Source organism: Prionailurus viverrinus, chromosome D1 (assembly GCF_022837055.1).
Source record: "Prionailurus viverrinus isolate Anna chromosome D1, UM_Priviv_1.0, whole genome shotgun sequence".
NCBI lineage: Eukaryota > Metazoa > Chordata > Mammalia > Carnivora > Felidae > Prionailurus > Prionailurus viverrinus.
In genome coordinates this window covers 9,443,119-9,464,162 of record NC_062570.1, presented here as the reverse complement: position 1 = coordinate 9,464,162, position 21,044 = coordinate 9,443,119, and the positions used below count along the sequence as shown (strand labels likewise).

General features: G+C 44.1%; 1 protein-coding gene across 1 annotated transcript in view; it reads right to left on the bottom strand.

The window, feature by feature from the left end:
* Positions 1-11,193: 11,193 nt before the first annotated feature.
* The window catches only part of LOC125146765 (uncharacterized), a 325,550-nt gene continuing 315,699 nt past the window's right edge, over positions 11,194-21,044 (bottom strand). The window contains exon 9 of the transcript XR_007144876.1: positions 11,194-11,272. The gene's annotated coding sequence lies outside the window, so the exon portion shown is untranslated. The remainder of the gene's footprint in view (positions 11,273-21,044) is intronic.

The window sequence follows — 21,044 nt, the reverse complement described above, 5'->3', positions numbered from 1 at the left end:
TGCAAGATCATGACCTGAACCGAAATCAAAAGTCGAATGTTTAACCGACTGAGCCAGCCAGGCGTCCCATCCTCTGTTCAATAAAAGTTATATGCATACATAGCGTAGGGTTGGGGGATCCTATAAGGCTTGTTAAGAGAGACGGTCGCTATCCGTGAGCAGCCCCCTGGTGCTCTCATCCATCATCCCAGAAGCACTTTGACTTCTTTCACCTGATTACCCGGCATTTCACCTTCTTGTCTCTAAATAATAGACTTATTGCTGTGTCCTGATCTGTCACTTAAACATATTTTATATTGACTCCTGATGGTTGACTATGAGGATCCAGCTCTTTCCTCCCTCCTCTCCCACCAAACACATTTACCTGGAGTATCACCTTTTCCCCTCAGTGATATTATCAGTTGATAATTTTATTTACGTTATACAGTATGTTCAGTATTTACATTATTATGGTTACACCAGTGCTTTTCACAGCTGAGCCATACAATAAAATGTAATCGCTTTCCCCTTCTGTGGTAGGCAGCCTCTAAGACGATCCCCAGTGATCCCTGTCTACTAGTACTCAGGGCCTGTGCGTCCCCTCCCCTTGAGCAGGAGCTGGGGTCCCTGACTTGCTTCTAACAAATAGAAAATGACAGAAGAAATGAGATGTCACTTCTGAGATGAGGTTACAAACGGACTGGCTTCCATCTGTGGCACTCTTTTTTTTTTTTTTAAGTAATCTCTATGCCCAACGTGGGGCTCAAACTCATGACCCCGAGATCAAGAGACACATGTTCTTCTGACTGAGCCGGCCAGGCGCCCCCGGGGCAGTGCCTTTGTTCGCTCACTCTCAGTGTCTAAAGATGTCTTCCTGAATTCCCATTACATAATTTCAGAACTGGTGTGAAGGGATTTTGTAGATGGAATTAAGGTTCCTAATCATTAAGGTTCCTGACCTTAAAACGGGGAGAGTGATGAACTAAACGTTGGTGTTCCCCCCAAGTTCACATTTTGAAATCCTAATGCTCAGTGTGATGGTATTAGGGGGGAGGCCTTTGGGAGGTGATGAGGTCCCAAGAGTGGAGCCCTCATGATAGGACGGTGACCCTGGAGAGCTCCCTCACCCCTTCTGCCAGGTGAGGACAGAGAGAAGGCTGCAGTCTGTGAACCAGGAAGCAGATCCTCCCCACACACAGCAACTCCCAACGCCTTGAGCTTGAATTTCCCAGCCACCAGAAACGTAGGGAATGATTATTTGTTGTCGATGGCGGTTTTATTACAGGAGCCCAAATGGATTAAGACAGGCAGTTATCCTGGGTCATCCGGATAGGCCCACTGTGACCACATGTGCCCTTAAAAGCAGAAGAGGAGGCAAAGATGAAGAAGAAGAAAAAAAGGAGGCAAGAGATAGGAGGCAAACGGGGAGACCAGAGATTCGAGGGGTGAGAAGGACTCACCACTGTGGGCTTTGAAGATGAAGGGGTCGGTGAGCCGGGAACGTGGGCAGCTTTAGAAGCCGAGTGTGAGCCCTGATCGGCAGCCAGCGAGGAAATGAGGACCCAGTCTTAGTTCACATGGAACTGAATTCTGCCCACAACTGGAGTGAGCCTGCAAATGGATTCTGCCCCAGAGCCTCCAGCCCGGCTGACATAGTGATTTCAGCAGAGACTCTGAGCCCACCTGGACGTCCGACCCACAAAGCCGTGTGATAAGAAGGGGTGTTCTTTCACGCTGCTAAATTTGCTGGGATCTTGACAGCATCTATCCAGAGCGACGACACTGCGGGAAGCCAGCGGCCAAATTCTGAGCAAAGGGAATGGGGGAAGTGCTGATGTCAAGGATTCATCGCGATAAAGCGATGTTATTGAGTGAAGCTTTCTCAGAGGATTATGAGAGATGTCATGCATTCACTCAGCAAATGCTTATGGAGGGCATGCTGGGGCTACCGCCATGAGGGAGACTGAGTTCCTGTTTTTATGGAACTGACATTCTAGTCAGAAAAGAGGGTGTGTGGCTATTGATTATTTTTGGGCTCTGTTCTTGCAAGTCTATTCTTAACCACGGGAGACTTACTCACAGATGGCTTAATGCTTTTATGAAAATCCAAGATTATTCGACAAGCATTTGAGAAACATTGACTAAAGCCTCAGATCGCACCAGGTTCCAGGGATCAAATATGCGGTAGACAGTGATTCCAATCCTCACAAATCCTATGTAGGGAGAGGAAGGCAGACACGGAAGTGCATAGCTACTGCATAACGTGAGAGGAGAGGAGAGGGGCAGGAGGCTCAAAGCGCAGCGGGTTTAGATTTCTAGAACACTGATTCAGGTGCACAATAATTAGACATTTTGACTTCACAGGCACTGGCTTTTTCTCTCTGTCCCTCAAAACAAGGAAGACACCATATTTCTTCTCATTCTCTTATTTCTGATTGCAGTGCACAGAGAGAATGCACTGCCCATGAGCACTGTCCGAATTTTTACTTGTGCTCATAAAAATCAGGGATCTATTAGATATTTGGCCTTGAGCTGGACAGAAATGTTTGTGCCATAGCAGATTCAGATTTCCTGAAAGGCTTGGTTGCTCGTTTTGTGTTAGTGAGCACTACAATTTTCTGACATGTGCTATTCTCAGAGTAATCTCATCACCATTACTCATTAACTAATTCAGCAAGAGAGCATTTGTTTGGGGGAGCCTTGAGTGTGTTTTAAAAATAGCTACATATTCAGGTTTCCTTGATCGTGAAAGAAGACAACAAAAAAGGAAGCTGTTGGTTTTATGCACAGAAATAACGGATTTGAAACCAACCTGTTTTGTTTTATATACAGACGTGCACATAGATGTGTGTAACTTGCACTGAAATAGTTTTATATAAGTTTGCATACAGAGCTCTCTGTGTTCTTTTTGTTAAATATTGCTCGATGGTGGTTTTATGATAGGAGCCCAAATGGATTAAGACAGGCAATTATCCTGGGTCATCCGGATAGTTGAGTTTTCTCATTAAGATCCAAAGAGATGAGAGGCATAGCTTCACATTTGTGACTCTCCTCTATTGTTTGTTTGTTGATTCAGTCAGCAATTACCTGCTACATGCCTCGCATTGTGGTAGGTCTTAAGGATATACACATGAACGTAAAAGGGTCCCAGGTTTCAAGTAACTCTGATTGAGGAGCAGGGGTCTAAGTTAATTTCTGGAGGAGAAGAATAAGTAAAAACTTCCATGTCCTTGAGAGAATTTGGACCAGTGACAAGATGATACGCCAAGTTCTGCAACAAAAAGAATTCGAGGTAGGGGCAAAGCTTTCTCCCTGCGAGAGTGTTATCCTAGGGGACACAGAATTGCCGTAAATAGGATTCCATTAGAATGAGTCAGGCAGGAACTGGGAGTAAAAAGTGGGTGGGAGCCCTATTTAAAGAAACTGTATTATTTAAGGTAACGTTTGCTAGCTTTAAAAAAATAATAAAAGCAAAATGTATAATGCTCAAGTCGTATACATGTGTGTTTATCAATCATGTAAAGCTAGAAATAAACATGCCTCATCGGTAGAGACTTCACTGCATGCAGTGACTCAGTGACCAAGGCTCCTTCCATAGTGTGCTTTACTACCTGGTTCCAAGGCCCCCGTGTTCTGCACCTAGTCCCCAGAAGTGACAGTGCAGATGTACGTGTGGCACTCTTACAGTTGAGGCTTGGAAGCAGCACTGAGTGCTTCTTGCTCCGGTCTACTTGCTAGAACTCAGTCACGTGACCTCACCCCACCAGAAGGAAAGCCAGGAATTAGATGAACTGTAGAATGAGAGCGAAGGAAGAGGCCAAGCCTTAATTTCTGCCACAAAAGCCTTAAGCTGAATCCCACTACTTTGGGGCCGGAAAGTCCTGGAGGGTTTTGCACCTACTTGTGCTCTTCTTCTCTGGCTGGAAAACCCTCCAACTATTTCTTAAACGATGCACGTTCTAGGTTGGTCAACATTTTTGTCTCCTGAGTCTGGACTCTTTGTCATTTGTCAACATCCAGCTTTAATTTTTTTTTTTTAATGTTTATTTATTTTTGAGAGAGAGAGAGACAGAGCACGAGCAGGGGAGGAACAGAGAGAGAGGGAGACACAGAATCCGGAGCAGGCTCCAGGCTCTGAGCTGTCAGCACAGAGCCTGATGCAGGGCTCAAACCCACCAGAGTGGGTGAGATCATGACCTGAGCCAAAGTCGGGCGCTAAACCAACTGGGCCACCCAGGTGCCCCAACATCCAGCTTTAAATCGTGGGGTTCAGAGAGGAGTAATTCTTCCAGATCTGGTTAACGGTCAAAAGCATAGTGTTACAAATATTTCCTCATTAGCTTGATATAGTCCCAGATCACATTACCAGATAGCTCTTCATAATTTTCATCATTTATTTCTTTGTTTTATTTTGTAAAGGGTCATGGGTTAGAAAGTGTAGACCATGTTTTGGTGACACCAACATAAATCTTCTGAGTCACTGTGACTCTTTCTTGTTCACCATGGTATCCCTGTGTCTCTCCCAATATCTGGTACATACTAGGTATTTCATAAGTATTTAATGAATGAAAAGAGTTTTTCAGCATCTTACAAGGTACCTTGAACATAGCAGACAGTTTCATATTTTCCATTTCTTATCCTTCTGGGCTGCATTCCAGGTGATATCTGTATATTGGTTTTTCCAAATTAATTCTTTATCTCCTTAATGGTGTATTGTTGAGTGGGTCATCTGTTGATGAAATCAAAAATTTTTTTTTCCATGTCTGTGTTTTTAATTTCTAGAATTTCTTTCTGTTATTTTTGCCAGCTGATTTGCTTTTTGGATTTTGTTCCTTTATTGCTCTGTCCATTCAAACATGTGGATCTTGGAGTCTGTTTCCGAAGCTCTAAGTCTGTAGATTCTGGCATCTGAAGGTTCTGACCTGTGTCATCCTCTTCATGCGTGGGACATCCTCTGGTTGTCACAGTCTACCATTGGAGCTTCAGGTATGCTGAGGGTGGGCACACTGGTGGTTGTTTTGTTCTGTTTTGTTTTGTTTTACTTTGCCTCAGTAGAGACTCTATGCATAGAACCATTTTTACATTAACTTTTTATGTTAATATCTCATTTTAGGGTTCTTTCACCTTGAGGATAGTACACACTCGGACCACACACTCAAGGTATGAGTTTGCAGTTCTTGTTTCTCACAGAGGACTGGGAATAGAGCCCAGAGCTTTAATTTCCTCCTCAGTGAGCTGAAAACCATGTCCCCCTAAGGCATGTATCTGGTTCTTAGGACTTGCCTGTCATTTCTTCTTCACTTTTGGCACCCTTTCTTGCTTTTTTATGTTTAACCATGTATTAAAAACATGTAAAAAAATACATTCTCCCCAGCATTTCTAACGGGCTTGCAGCAGGCACTGGGGTTTCCCACTGCGGTGGACACTGTGATACGTGGCCCAGAAACCCCTTCCCTGAAGGATTTGTTGACCCAGCTGCTGGCAGTGCTGGCTGTAGACAGTCTTCAGCTGTCAGCCCCTTCGGGGTCTGCCTCAGCTGCAGAGAGCCGCCTCGTCCAAGGTCATGCCCCTTTCCCTGGGCGGCCCCCATCCAGGGCTTGATTCATGTGGGAGTACGGGGGCTGGGCCGTCTTGGCCCAACTTGGGACACTTCTGAAGAGCCTTTCTGGCTCTAAAGCTCCTCATGAGTTTGGTCAAGGAAGCTATTGGGCCTTCATGAGTTCGCATTTTTCCCCTGCCTCCTCCCTGCCCTTCCACAGGTGTTCATTCCAAGGACACACCCGGTACACATCCTGTCGCCTGAAGTCCACCATCTGCTTCCCGGGAGCCAGCCTGGGACAGCACACACCGCGAGATGCTGCTCTCTGTTGACCAGAAGTCTCACCTTTGAAGGCACTCAGAAAATGTTTCTATCGATGCTCTTGGTGTAAATGCAGACAGCTGCCAGACCCGGCATCTCGATGCATCCTCCTATACTTGTGGGACACTCATCCATTTGTCACTGTGCACACTCATTTTTCTAGGGTTTGTTTGTTCTTTATATTTCTGCCTTATGTTTCAAGCTATGATGAGCATTTAAGGTTTTGATTTCTTTCTTTTTTTTTTTTGCCATTTGATCTCCTCAGTTGATCACCTCCTATACCTTCATCCCAGTAACTGATTTAAACTTTTATAATTTTTTTAAAAGTTTATTTATTTTTGAGAGCGAGAGAGAGACAGAGTGTGAGATGGGGAAGGGGGAGAGAGAGGGAGACACAGAATCTGATGCAGGCTCCAGGCTCTGAGCTGTCAGCACAGAGCCCCACGTGGGGCTCGAACCCACAAACCGTGAGATCATGACCTGAGCGGAAGTCGCATGCTTAACTGACTGAGCCACCCAGGCGCCCCGTGATAAAAATATTTAATGTGGAGGATGAAGAGCCTCTCCTGATAATTCTTCTTTGGAGCACAGAACCACTATCTGGACTCCAATTTCAAATCGTTGTGAAGCTGTATACTACAGACCATATTTTTCATTTTACTTTTAGTTTACTAAAGTGGTTGGCTACAATTTAAATGAACGAATTGCTATATTTAATTTCAAACTCAATAGCCAGAGATCAAGAGAACACCAAGAGATGCTTTATGAAGTAAATGAATTCATGAAATCCAGTTTTGTTCTGTCTACCAAATATTCCTCATTTTAAAACTTCATAAAAAAGTAAGTTGGCTAATTTGATACGTGTTATTTTCAGTGAACATACGTGGGCTCCTGCCGATACCTTATTCTTTCATAAATGCCCACAGGTGCTGAAAATGTTAGCTGTTCTTAATATAACTGTGGAATTTTAAAAAATATCTATCATTTGTCCTATTCTGAAAAGTGAACACAGGTACAACATTAGTGATTAGGTGTCCTGTCAGTCAATGTATTAGTTCTATATGGGCCTTAAAAATCTATAAAAGCTGACAGTGTTTTGTATCTTCATTTCAGGCAAAACATAAGCATATATACTGAGTTTACGGTATAAAGTTTGAATTATGAATAAACCAGAGTGTTTAAACACACTGGAAAGATTTGCTATTTTGGGTGCTGAAATGTCTTTCACTGGAAGCCTTTAAATAATTTTAACTGAAGGCCTTTGACAAAACAGTTTGGAAACCATTCTTGACCTAATTTTTATAAAACTAGGAATAACATTTTGCTTCCTTAACACACAAAGGACATCTTTGTAAAGACAATAGCCAACATCATTCTCAAGGTTAAAACACTGGAAAAAATTCCAGTTAAAAGACCTATCTGATCTACATCACCACTGATGTTTTTCTGCTTTTTTGGACAATGCAGTAAAATGCAAACCAGAAACTAAAGCTATCCTTACCTTGATTTGCAGATGGTTTAACAACAAACCCATGGAAAGCAAAATAATCAACTAAAGCATTCTTAAAATTAATAAAAGTTTACTAAAGTGGTTGGCTACAATTTAAATGAACAAATTGCTATATTTAATTTCAAACTCAATAGCCAGTTTTAAGAGAGGAAAAATACTGCATTCGTAGTAGCAACAACAGAAACATCAATAAAAACAAACCATAAAATTCACAGGATTAAAGCCAACAATAATTGTGTAGTACAATAATGAGGGTGACTAATACTACATTTTACTGGAATCCAAAAATAACTGAAGAAAAGGAGAGGTACAATTTTCCAGATGGTAACATATACATCGTGCAGAAGTAAATTCTCTCCAAATTAAAAGTCCTGGCTTACTCCAATAAAAATCCTAATTAGGAATCTTCTAAGAAATCTTGTCTAGGGAAAAGAAATGGATTAGAATAGCTAAGAACTTGTTTTTTAAACAGGGTAGAGAAATTACTGGGGTCCCCCTTTAGCCGCAGGTTTGACTGAGTTCAACTTGGAAGAGTAGAGGCGAAAAATAACCTTATTCTTCCTCACTGTTGACCCTTCACCCCTGGCTTTGCAGGCTGTTTCTTTTCTAGTCCTGGGATGAAAACATGGAAGGTTTTCTAAGTTTCTAGTTACTTTTGGATTTTTAAAAATGCATTTTGGTTACTTCAACGATAACATTCTCACCTAAGTGATTACAACGTCCAATGTAGTGTTAAATTAAAACTCTAAGTTTCATTTGAAATTATATCCTCTCTTCTCCGTCAGCCGGGACCAGCAAGTTACAGTAATAGAGGCAAAGAAAGCCACAGGCTTCCTGGCTGTTAGGGACCTTGTTCTTCTGCCCTTTGATTTACCATGTGCTCTGGCTCTGCAGGGGTTAAAGAGAGGGACGGAGGAGGAGAGACCGGAACAGGAAAAGTCTTGCTGGCTGGCAGAGATGATTATCAGTGCCATCCAGGTGTGCTGGGACTTTGTCTCTACTCCTGATCGTCTCTCTCATGGGGAGCTTTCAGAGGGGAGGTTCTTAGCACACACCATGGTTTTCCTCCACAAGCCACTTCTGGTTCTTCCTCAGCCCCTGGGCACATGGCAGGCACCTGCCAGCCTTTCGGTCACCTCTCTGAGCAGTCGTCTTAGGCAGGAGTCAGGACACCTCTCCATGGCCACCATCTGATTGGTGGGATTCACTTCTCCTAACTGCACCCCGCAAACACGAGGGGACACGGGTCAGATCTCCGCACAATGCTCACGGAGCCCCCTCTCTTGGCTGAAGGTGAAAAAAACCTCTGTCCCTGCTCCGTCCATAAAAGTGGCAAAATGGAGGGCAGCAAGTGCCATGACAACTCTCTAAAAAGAAATCCTTCCTCTTGGTTTTTTTAAATGTCAGTACCTTTATCCCTTGAGCTAGGTAAGACTAAAGTCTTATTAATCTCAAACTTACTTTGAGCTGACTGTGACAGACTCGAAGGTGGCCCCGTAACCCCACCTCTTGGTGTTCATGCCTTTGCAAGGTCCCCTCCCTAGGAGAAAAAAAGTCCATAAAGGCTGTTAATTCACAATTCACAAAGAAATCAATGTAAATGGCCACTAACTGTAAAAAAAAATTTAATATCAAGTCAAAATAAGATATCAGTTTCCAATAACAAGGGATTTCTTTTATAAAATAAAATGCCAACAGAATTTACAGATTAAAAAAATGACACTAATTAATATCCTCATCAAAGTGCAGTGATACAGGAATGATCAGAACCTGTGGTGGAAATGTAAATTATTACCAGTGTTTTGGAAAGCACTTTGATGATAACTCTCAAGAAATTTAGTAGAATCCATGCCTTTTGGCCAAATAACTCTACTTTTAGAAATCTATTATAAAGAAATCTAGAAAATGGTCAAAGAATTATGTAAAGACTTTTCATAACAGCATTGTTTCAACTAGCTAAAATTTAGGAAAAAATACCGAATAATAGTAGACGAGATGAAAATAGATGATTCATAATGCATATATGTGACAAAATACTAATCAAACATTAAAAATCTTTAATAATGTGAAAATACTCCTCTTTGTAATATTCATAGAAAAATGGACATAACATCCCTCATTAAAATTATTTGTTGGGGGTGCCTGAGTGGCTCAGTCAGTTGAGTGTCTGACTGGCTCAGGTCATGATCTTGAGGTTCGTGATCCACATCAGGCTCTGTGCTGACAGCCTGGAGCCTGGAGCCTGCTTTGGATTCTGTGTCTCCCTCTCTCTCTCCCCCTCCCCCGCTCACCCTCTGGTCTGTCTCTCAAAAATAAAAAAATAAACATTAAAAAATATTTTTTTAAATTGAGTGAAAGTGCCAACTATTTTTTTTTTCGACATTGTGTTAAGTCCTGAGCAATTAGTGGTGTCGATTTTGTTATAGATCTATACAAGGAAACATCACCATATTTATCACTGGTTTTTCTGAGTAGTAGGATTATTATATTTTTTTATTAATTGTCTTATGGTTTTCTGCATTTTCTAAAATTTCTCCATGCACATGTGAGGCAATAAATTAAATCTTCAAAATTTCATTTCTCCTAGTACCTTCATCAGAGTCCTGCCCAAACACTAGCCTGCGTCAAGACTCTCGGTGACACGGGAGGTTTGGTCACACAAATCATCCTCCGGTTTAGCACCGGTTAATGGGGTGTGGGAATGGTGAGTGGTTAAAAACAAGACAAGCTTACATTTTTGGATGCAGTGGAAGCTCGCAAGTGTTGCATAAGGAGAGCTTTTGGAAGAGGACAGTGTGGCTTCCTGAGATTCTGCAAAGCGGCGTGTATGTTTGAGCTCCCCGAGCGCCTGGCTGCCTAGCAACTACCACATAAAGTCATCTTTCTCTCCTTTAAAAAAAAAGTCTAGGCTATGCATGATTTAAATGAAGATGTTCTAGTTCACTGGAGCTTGGAGAGCAATTACTTGTAGCTGTCTTTGGCATTTGTGCCAGGCACATCAGAAAATAAAATGTAGAGGCTGTGCACGCCCTGTGTCTTCATCTCCAACATGTGGAAAGAAGTGCCGTGGAAGGAACAGCTGTTCTCCTGGGGCCTTGCTTCTCTCTTGCAGACTGACCCCCACCCCCACCACCCCTGGAGAAAGTGGGGAATAGCACAGTTTGGGCTTGGCTGACCGGGTGAACCTTCTTTGAAGGCCACGAGCGGGGAAAGGGTGGGAGCAGAGCAGAGGGCACTCAGGTTTCCTGAGACTGTCTCCCTCCAGCATCACTCTTTTTTTTAACATTTATTTATTTTTGAGAGACAGAGAGGCAGAGCACCAGTAGAGGAGGGGAGAGAGAGAGCAAGAGACACAGAAACCGAAGCAGTCTCCGGGCTCTGAGCTGTCAGCACAGAGCCCTCCGCGGGACTGGAACTCACAAACTGCGACATCATGACCTGAGCTGAAGTTGGACACTTAACCGACTGAGCCACCCGGGCACCCCCAGGGTCACTCTTCTGCCCTGAGAAGCCCCAGAAAAGCTTTCTAAAATGTGGATGAAATAAGGCCTTCCTTCTGTAGTCGCTTCAGCCCCTTGCCCTCATCCCATAGAGATTTAACATGACCCTGGAGCCTTCCTCCTCTGTCCTGCTGTCCGCGTACCCGTGCATGTTGTGTCGGATAGCGCTTCACTCGATTCACTCCTTTCCTCCAATGAGCAATGGCCTTCCTCCAGGGCCGCTCAGATCCCCAATCCTGCTCATCGGGCGACTCTATTCCTGCCTCCGAGTCATCTTCAGAACAGCGCCTAGGTCGCGAAGCCATCTTCTGTAGCTCTTACCAAAGTAGTGTGTGCAATAGGGACTTCGACATTGCAATAGCAGTTCAAGGACCGACGAGGGAGAGGAAATGGTCTATGTGGCAAAATGGCATTCCTCTTTCCCTTGCGAAGGTAAAAGATATTAATGATTTTATATGCCTGCACTAATTTTATGGTTAACAGTAAAACTGATTTTAATTAGGGACTATTGTTTGTAAAAACACTAGTCTGTAAGGGGTACGTGAAAAAGGAGTATGGCATCCTGCTCTCCAAGTTGCTAAGAGGTTAGTGGGAAAGACATCCTAGTAAGCAAGTACTATAAAGGACAAAGAAGGTGAGGCACAGTGTTTAATGCAAGCTGTAGAGGGAGAGAACAGCCTCTGGGTCTCAGGCAGCAAAGCTCATATCATGGCACTGAGGGGCTCTGGGGGCGTGGCTGGATCTGGATCTGGAGCAGAAGAACAGGCCACATGGGTGGGGGTGGAGGTGGGGGTGGGCGTGGGGGGCGGGCAGAGAAGCTGAAAAGCCAGAGGAAAGACTCTTCAGGGGCCAGGCAGGGAGGTACTAAACATAATGACAGGAATTCCAACAGGCGAAGCCTGAGAAACCTACAGGAAGACAAGAAATCCCGTGAAGTGGGCAAAACCTGGGGAATCAAAGAAGCAGACGCCTTCCTTGACCAACAAGACCAGGAGAACCGGCCTGCAGAGCAGGGAGGACAGAACCACATCGGGAGCCTGACCGGGAAGAGGACCCCAGAATCAGCAGCCCCCAACAGGGCTGGCGGGAGGGCGGCTGATGGGAGGGTGCTACCATTTCTCTAGCAGCTTCTGTGTCAGCCAGCATGCCATTGCTGAGAACTGGGAAGGTCTGAGGTTTTACCCTATCATGTCAGCCTGCCAACTTCCTGGAGGCAGAAAGGGAGGCCCAGCAAGGGCCCAGCAAGCCGGGAGAGTTGAGGGGTGCGGGGCAAAGGATGGCCCAGCAAGAGGCATAGCACCCCCATATGTGCACTGGTTTCCCTTGTTCAGGTCCCACGGGAGTCCCGCGGATGGGGCCAAACAGATGCCTGTGCACACAGCAGTTTCCCTTATGGGGAGGGATGTGGAGCTAAGGGAGCCCATATTTTTTTTAGTAGTAGTAGCAGTAATGTCAGTGTTTTAGGGGGAGCCTTGGGAGGTCAGTCGGTGAAACTTCTGACTTCGGCTTGGGTCATGATCTCATGGGTCGAGAGTTTGAGCCCCACATCTGGCTCTCTGCTGTCAGCACCCAGCGTGCTTCAGATCCTCTCTCCCTCTCTCTCTTCCCTCCAGCAGGACATCCGTTTGCCTGTCTCTCCAGGGTCTTCAGGATTGACTCACTATCCTGGGCTCTGTGTGGCTGGGCAGCCTCTCTGTCTGTCCAGGTCCCGCCTCCCTCCAGCACTGGGAAAGATGGCAAGTAATTATACCCAGAGATCCAGCCTCAAGCCACAGCTGCTTGTGGATACTGTCTGGGCAGGCAGTTTCCTGGATCTTATACAACAATGCGCTTAAGAAAGAATCCATCTAGGCAGAAATGACAGTGCTAATTTTATGCTACTTTAACATTAATCATAATTCTCTCTTATGCTCAAGGATTTCTAGAAAAATTCATTTGATCCGTAAGATTTAATCTTAGCACTTTCAGCAATGCTGAAGTTTCTGCGCATTTGTGAAACAATGCAGCCCAATATTTAATTCCTGTTGCTGTGTGGAAGTCAATCCTTAGTTGCCACAAATAAATTGTTATGCCTTGCTGAAATTCCAGTTCCTTTTTTCAAAATCGTTTATTTTTAAATGTCCTTTTTTTTTTTTTTTAAAAAAAATGTCCTGTTAAGGACATTTTATTATCCATCGGCTTCTAGACCAGGAATTAATTTCATTTGGGAGACTGACAGGGTACGAAGCTATAGACTGACCCCTCGGTTGGTAGTAGTCGATCCCTTAGCAAAGAAAAATTGGCAAGAGAAAACTGAAAACAGCTGATGTCATTTATGATTGGTCACTTCTCCATTCAAAATTAGCAGTTCTCTATCTAAATTCTAGAGCTTACCACTGTCAGAGAAATAATAGTTAATAATGAAAGCAATGCTACACAATAACAATGAAGCTTAACAACACTGTCTGCTACATGTGAAGGCACTTAATGCTGAGGGAAAAAAAATTAAAAAACAAAAGCAACAGCCAAACACTGGAAAGGTTTCTTGAGGCTTTCTTTCGATGACACCTGGAAACTTATCTGGAACGTCTTACCTGGTATGGCATCAAGTGAGACTGTAATAATGAAACTCACCACATTAAAATTTATGATGCCCTTAAGAGACACAGCACCAATTCATTTTTTTCCTACAAAGTCTTGGTTTAAATTTCTTGAATATTTCCCAGAATTAATTAATAATGGCTTTAGACCAGAAGACATCCTTGGTAACAGGGCTTGGCAATTCTTTCAGAAGATATAGTTCTTAGGATTGGACAAGCTGGTGATCCATACTAAAGAACTCAGAGTTTAAGTTGACGTATCGTTTAAGTTAATGTATGTAGGGCAGGATTACATTTATCCTAACAAATGAGCATGGGCCATGAATCAGAATCACACGTAGGCAAAGAAGTGTGAGTGGCTTGGCCAAAGGCCCTAAGTGCTATTAAATAATTGCACAGATAGTGTAGGTCTTTTGAAGGTGGGTCTACACAGCATATCCTCCATATGCCTAGGACATTATGTTCTGTGAACTTGTATTTGGCCTATTCTGGAGTTGGGTATAGTACAGTGAACAAGAACTTAAACTTAAGGATCAAAAAGAGAGAGCGAGAAAGGGAGGGAGACAGAACGTCAGGATCTCTGAGTTCAAGGGAGGGCTTATTCACTTGCTAGCCAGTAATTTAACATCTTCGTCTCTAAAGATTAAGAAGGGGAAAATAAGAGCACCTACCTTCTAGAGCTCATGGAAAAAGTTTTTAAATGTTTCATTTATTTTTTTTTTTTGAGAGAGAGAGACAGAGAGAGCGCAGGAGGGGCACAGAGAGAGGAGGACAGAAGATCCGAAGTGGGCTCCGTGCTGACAGCAGCAAGCCCAGGGCGGGGCCCCAACTCCCGAACCTCGTGAGATCACGACCTGAGCCAAAGTGGGACGCCTAACCGACCGGGCCAGCCAGGCGTCCCTAGAGCTTACGGAAAATTAAATAAAATACTGCACATAAGATGGCTAACATAGTGTCCAGCACACCGTGTCTGAGACTTGTTCATTGAACACTCAGTCTTGTAACTATTAACACTAGTGTTATACTCAGCAGTCTTGAAACAAATTAGGAGTACTGACCATCAAATACACTCAGAAGGAAACCGTAAGACTGGGAAAGTCAGAATGAATAGACTGGTCTTGGTCACGTATCTGCCAGGGAAATGCTAAGGGCTGCATTTCAGAATGTAGCAACTTCACCAATTGCTTTAAAATAAATATGAAATCAGAGAAAGACAGATGATAGAAACAAGAGCAACTTAACAAAATGTACTGATCAATTCATTCTTTTTTCATTCAACAGATGGTTTTTGAGGGCCAAGTGCCTACTATGAAATACATGTATGCTGAAGTCATGAAGGAAACGTCAGTAATCATCCCTGACCTCCACTTAAGTTGTTGTTAAGGGGAGAATGAAAGAATTGATACTTGTTTATTTAAAATCAATGACAATTTATCTATGCAAACTTCAAGCTACTTTCACATTTACTTCTAGCTGTACTGAATACAGTTCCAGGCAAACAAATAAATCTAGTTGCCAAACTGTTGTTGCAAAATTCTTATTGCTTATGTTATGGGGCCTGATTACTCAAGCTTTCTTTCCCTGAACATGGGTTTTTATAAGAAATCTTGCCTGAAGATGGCATCAGTACTTCAGATCACCACTCTTTCTTTCAGAAAGTGGTGGACAAAGATGACAAGGATGCCATGCCTCCCCCCTTGGGCAGTGTTCTTCAGTGTTACTAGAGGATGGCATGATCCAGAAAGTCGCCTGGGTTTGTGCGTGCAGTGGGAAAAACAAGAGATTCCCCGCCTGAACTGCCCCCATGAATCAATTTCCAGTATGGGACACGTGCCTAAATGCTAACGTGAAGGACAAAGTCCGGGCTAGATGCTCTACTTTTAAGTGGGAGAGATGGACCTGAAGAGCACAGATTTCCAAGAGCAACCTGAGTATTCTTTCCAATGAATTCCACTTTTGAGAATCTTGGACCTCCTGCTCCATCAGAAGGAGGCATATGAAAACCCATGTTTACCCATCTGGAGGAAAAACTAGTTCAGGGTAAGCTTGACAGAATGAAGAGGTCATCATCCCAGAAATCTCCCTTCTCATGGAAGCCCACCCCCTAGTTAATTCTGGGTCCGTATGCAAGTGTGTGTGTGTGTGTGTGTGTGTGTGTGTGTGTGTGTGTGTGATGGAGGATGGAGACCTGGGAGTTTGATCTAAGTCTTCTGGACTTTACAGCTTGTTCTGAAGAGAGACTTCTGGAACTCTGCATGTGAGAGCAAGATCTACAGCCAGCATAGGTCTGACTCATGGTAACTCCAGAGAAGAGAGGCAATCGCAGGGAGTGGAACAATCAGAAAAAGCTCCTTGAAGGAGTTGGGATGTGATGCAGGCCTGAAGCAATGACCAGAATCTGGAAAAGTGGAAGATCACTGGGTCAGGTGCCCAAGTATCTGTGTTTCAGTTCTACATCTCCCACTTGACTAGCTATGAGACTTTGGATACATTTCTGCACTTAATTTTCTCCTTTGCAAAGGAAGATGCTGGATCCAGGATCTGAGGTCACTTTTGGTACCTACCATATACATTCAATAATAGTAAAAGTGTTTGGCAAGTACTTTATCAGTGCAGTTTCAACGGCAAAGACCCATGTTCTTGTTCCAACTTCAGAGTTTGCTGCACTTACACTGTTTGTGAAAATGTGAATTTATTTGATGACCTATCCAATTACTTGTCCGATTCAATAAGTATTTATTAAGTACTTGCTGTGTGACAGGGTCTGTGCTAGGTGCAGAGCCTACAGAGATGGGTCAGACATAGTCCACAGAAGAGCTCAGTATTTAGGAAAGTAAAACACTGCTGTAAATTCAATAAATAATTATGTTCAGAATATAGCAGAGGGAATGATTAGGTACTGGGCAGACGAGGCCTGGGAAGCGTACTCAGAGGTCATGCTTCTGAGCTGACTTTTGAAGGATTAAAGGGTACTCCCCACAAAGGGACATTCCAGGCAGAGAAGATAAATTCAAAGGCACAAAGTGATGCACCTCGTGAGTGCAGGGATCTCTAGGGGGCTGGGTGCTGTGAGTGAGAATGTGTAGTTGGGAAGTCCAGAGAGCTGTGGGTGGGGGTGAGAGCAGGAACGGATTGTGGAAGATGCAGCCAGACAGGTGCTTGACATAAAAGGTCAGTGGTTTGGGCATGAGGATATGTGGCCAAAGATGCTAGCTTATCCTCCTAAGTTATTAGTCTAAGAGCAGGAAACTGTATGGCAGGGAATGCATGAGTCTTCTCCAGCCACCATAACAAAGTATCACAGACTGGAGGGTTCACACCACAGGTTTACAAGGTGTTCATGGGGCTGGTCTCTGCTGAGGCCTCACCCCTTGGTTTGTGCATGGCTTGTCCATGTGTCCTCACATGTCTTGTCCATGTGTCTGTGTCCCCACCTCCTCTTTTCAGCTCGTGAGGACACCAGTCACATTGGGTTAGGGCCCAGCCACATGACCTCGTTTTATCTTAATTACCTCTAGAAAGCCCCAATCTCTGAATATAGTCACATTCACATGTGCAGAAGGTTAGGACTTCAGCACATGAATTTGAAGGGGCATGACTCAGCCCACAACAGAGAAAGTCACACACTCAGAATCACTAGAACCTGAACCTTTGTGACCAGCCCATACAATCCAGAAGCTTATCAACTGTTTGGTCTGGTGAAAGGGGTGTGCCTTTTACCTCCTTCCAAAGATTCCCTCCCCATCCTCTATTGAAAAGCCTTTCCTGATTAAGTGAAAGCTAAGTGACCATTTCCCCAAAGCCCCAATTTCTGGACCCAAGCCACAAACGTAGCAAGCATGGGATTCACAGAGTTGCCTGGTTTCCTTATCTTTCAAGGCCCAACTCAAACACTGCTTCCTTTGTAAGCGTCCTCACACCCCCTTCCCTGGAGCAGAGGACAATCTCCTCTCCTCTGTGCCCCCATGACACTTCATCTGCACCTCTCAGGGAGTCTCTCCTTGCGGTTTCTGTGCCTCCACCGCCCTGGAGTAAGCTGAAAACACCTCCACCTTGTGTGTCTCACTCCCTTGAGGCCAGAATTTTCATTTTTGCTTTATCCAACACACGATAAACATCAACACTGATAAAAGAATGAATGTAGTTTGTTGCAACATTCTTTATGGAACTTTGGCACCTGGATCACCTGGGTCACCCTTTCCAGCCTCATCACTGTGTCTCTTGCCATGTTAAGGGCAGATAACCCTGGTCCTTCCTGGAGGATTCGCTCCCAGAGGAGGAACTTTAGTACTCATGTTAGGTACTAAGCATGGAACTGCAGACTCGGAAAGAAGGTGATCTTGTGATGGAGTAAATGGGCCTATCCTTCGAGGAGATGGTGTATAACTCACACAGAAGGAAGGCACACCGATTGTCTTCTACAGATATCATAATGAATTCTATTCTTTGACAAAACAAAAAAACAAACCTAAAAGATACACAAAATATTGCATCCTTGCTGTTTTTTCTGAGTCACCGGGATTTTCAGTCTGGGGCTGGATGACTCCCATTGGGGATAGAGTGTGGAAAGAAAGTTCTTGTAAAGAACTCCATGGTCAATATGCTTTCCAAGTAACTGCTGGTGACACCTGAGACTGAACAGAAGAGAGGAGCCCACGTATATGCACACTTCCATTTTTCTTTTTATTAAAATTTTTTTTAATGTTTGTTTATTTTTTGAGGGGGGGAGGGGCAGAGAGAGAGGGAGACACTGAATCTGTAGCAGGCTCCAGGCTCTGAGCCATCAGCACAGAGCCTGATGCAGGGCTTGAACCCACGAGCCACAAGATGACGACCTGAGCCAAAGTCGGAAGCTCAACCGACTGAGCCACCCAGGCACCCCTCATGTTGCCATTTTTCAATGGGCCCATAAATGTACAGTTGTGATTAACAAAATTACCATTCCTCTAAAAACCCTTACTGAATCTTCAGTGGATTTTTGTTGTATTATTTCCTCAACTGCTTGATACTGACAGTATTCTGAAGAGGTCTTGAAATTACCTGAAGTTATAAAGGGGAACCTCTTAAACGAAAAGTTCGGGAGCCAACTAATTTTGATATGAGTGCTTGTCCTTTGTGAAAAAAATGGAAATTTCTGCTCCAAGCATTGAAATGAGCAGCTAGTGAGAATTTTAAGATTCTGTTTCCATCTTTTGATTTTGATGACACTCTGTTTTCAGTGTAATTCCTTAGAAGGGCTCTAGGGTAGGGCCGGGAGCCAGGGGTTTGTTTATCTTTCAGCCCGTGGTGACGAACTCCAGGATTCCTCTACAGGACACACTAGCACTAGCACAGAGTGCAGACAAAACAGGATATTACTTTCTGATTTAGTTCCCTGTGAGAATTTCCCAAAGGGCTCTCGGGTTGCCTCTTCTAAATAATCTGCATGGCAAAGTGGCCCAAGACCTGCCCTGTGACCACTTTGCATATTAGTGTGAATGGGTGTTGCCAAAAGAAGAAATTATTCACAAAGAAGAAGGATTTAACAAAAAAGGAGAGATGCTGGACGGAGCAATAATGAAAGCACATATTGGTGAAAGGTATTTGTGCGTGGCTTTGAGAGGAAAGATGTATGTTCACAGACATTAAGGAAGACTCAAACTTCTCTTCTATTGGGGAGGAGTGGGACCAACTCTAGACAGAATCACACTTAGAGTCAAGGGCATTGTCAGTGTGTTTGGCACCAGCTTTACCTTCCTCATCATGTTGGACTTGGACTAATCTATATGCCACGTTGAATTCCCTGAACATATCCCACAGGCAGGTTGGGTGAAGGGTGGTGGGGACAAGCCTAGGCTAATTCACCCTAGCATCCCCCCACCAAAAGGTCCAGAAAGAGCAGTGAGTGGCTCCATCCCCCATCCCTCCTCCTTTTCAGGACTCTTGATCCTTTAACTCGCTCTAAGCCTGTGCTCAGGAAGGACTGTGGAGAAGCTGGTTAAAATGCAGATGGCTTCTCATTGGCTACAGGATAGGAATCATGTCCCCTCTAGTCCCAGATTAAGTTTATGGTCCTGGGGCACCTGGGTGGCTCAGTTGATGAAATGTCCAACTTCTGCTCAGATCATGATCTCACAGTTCGTGGGTTTGACAGCCCAGAGCCTGGAGCCTTCTTCGCATTCTGTGTCTCCCTCTCTCTCTGCCCCTCCCCCACTCATGCTCTATGTCTCTCTGTCTCTCAAAAATGAATAAATATTAAAAAAAAATTTTTTTTAAAGTTTATGGCCCTTCACTCACCCCAGCCCCTCATATAGCTCCGGCTACGGCCACATTGCAATTTTCATTTGCTCACTGAATCCTCTTGACTTGTTCACAAGCCTTTGAATAATGCCATTCTGTCCGAAATGTTTTTCTCTAGCTGACAATGTTCTTATTCTTGGAGAGAAAACTTTCTTAGAAGCATCCCTGACTCCTAAGGCAGGCCAGTTGCTTGGCACATGGTAAGCACTCAATAAATTATAGGTGTTATCATTGTTAGGCTCTTAGCCATCCCCAACTCTGGATTTCCACAGCCCTTGGTCCAAACGCATTAGAGCACCTAGTGTTTGCAGATCTTTCTCCCTCATTAGTCTGTTTTGTACATCTAGCACAGTTCCTGGTACAACATTTGTTAAATGAATCGGGCTCAGACTCAAGTACCCAGAAGCACCATTGACGAACACATTCAGAAGACAAAGTAGAATAAAAGGGAAGGGTGGAGACTGGGGAATGGAACTCCTGGCTTCATCTACTTTACTCTGAGCAATTGCCGCTATGCAGGAATACTTTGATTTAAAACACAAACGAAACCAAAAAACACCGTAGACCTGAATTTTTCTGCATAGTCTCTAAATTTTAAAATCTTCGCAACAAACATGAATTTTCAAAACCACGGAGTAAGCCAAGTAAAACATTCCTGAAAGATGCCAGTTTCCATCTTGCTTAGAGACTGGAGGGGGTGGATGAGTGTTGACTAGTCTCCAGATGACAGCCACTTCTCCCGGAGTCAGGATGGCCCCTGGAGGTCTTTCTGCCAACATCAGGAATAGGACCACTTCCCCTTGCACTCTCTAGAGCATACCACAGTCTTCTACTTCCAGAGTCTCTACGGGCTTTCAATCTACTGACAAGCTGCCTGGCCATAGAATTCCCTGCCTGTGTTAGGGATTGGCTGTTGACACCATTCAAAGGCAGGCTTTGCGTCCCTCAAATGGGCATGTCTGTCTGGGAGTCTGGACAACACCACCTCCGAGTAGGAAGTGGCAGTGAGGAAGGGACTCTGATGAGAAGGGTGGAGTCAACCCCACCTTCCAATGGGGAAAGAAAACCTGGTTGGTCATTAGGGGGCTTAGACTTCAGACCTGAGAGTGTTTGCAGCAGTCTGAGTGATCGTAGGTTCTTTATCTGTGTTTTCTCAGTTATTCTTCACCACAACCCTGAAAGGCAGGTATTTTTATCTTTATCCCATTGATAAGGTCACAGAACTTGGAGAGAGAATTCACCTAATACCCCACAAGGACAGAGCACAAGGCTGGGGACTGAACCTTGGTGGTCTGCACACCTCCAAAGTCTATGATCGTGTTCATTCCTCCACGATG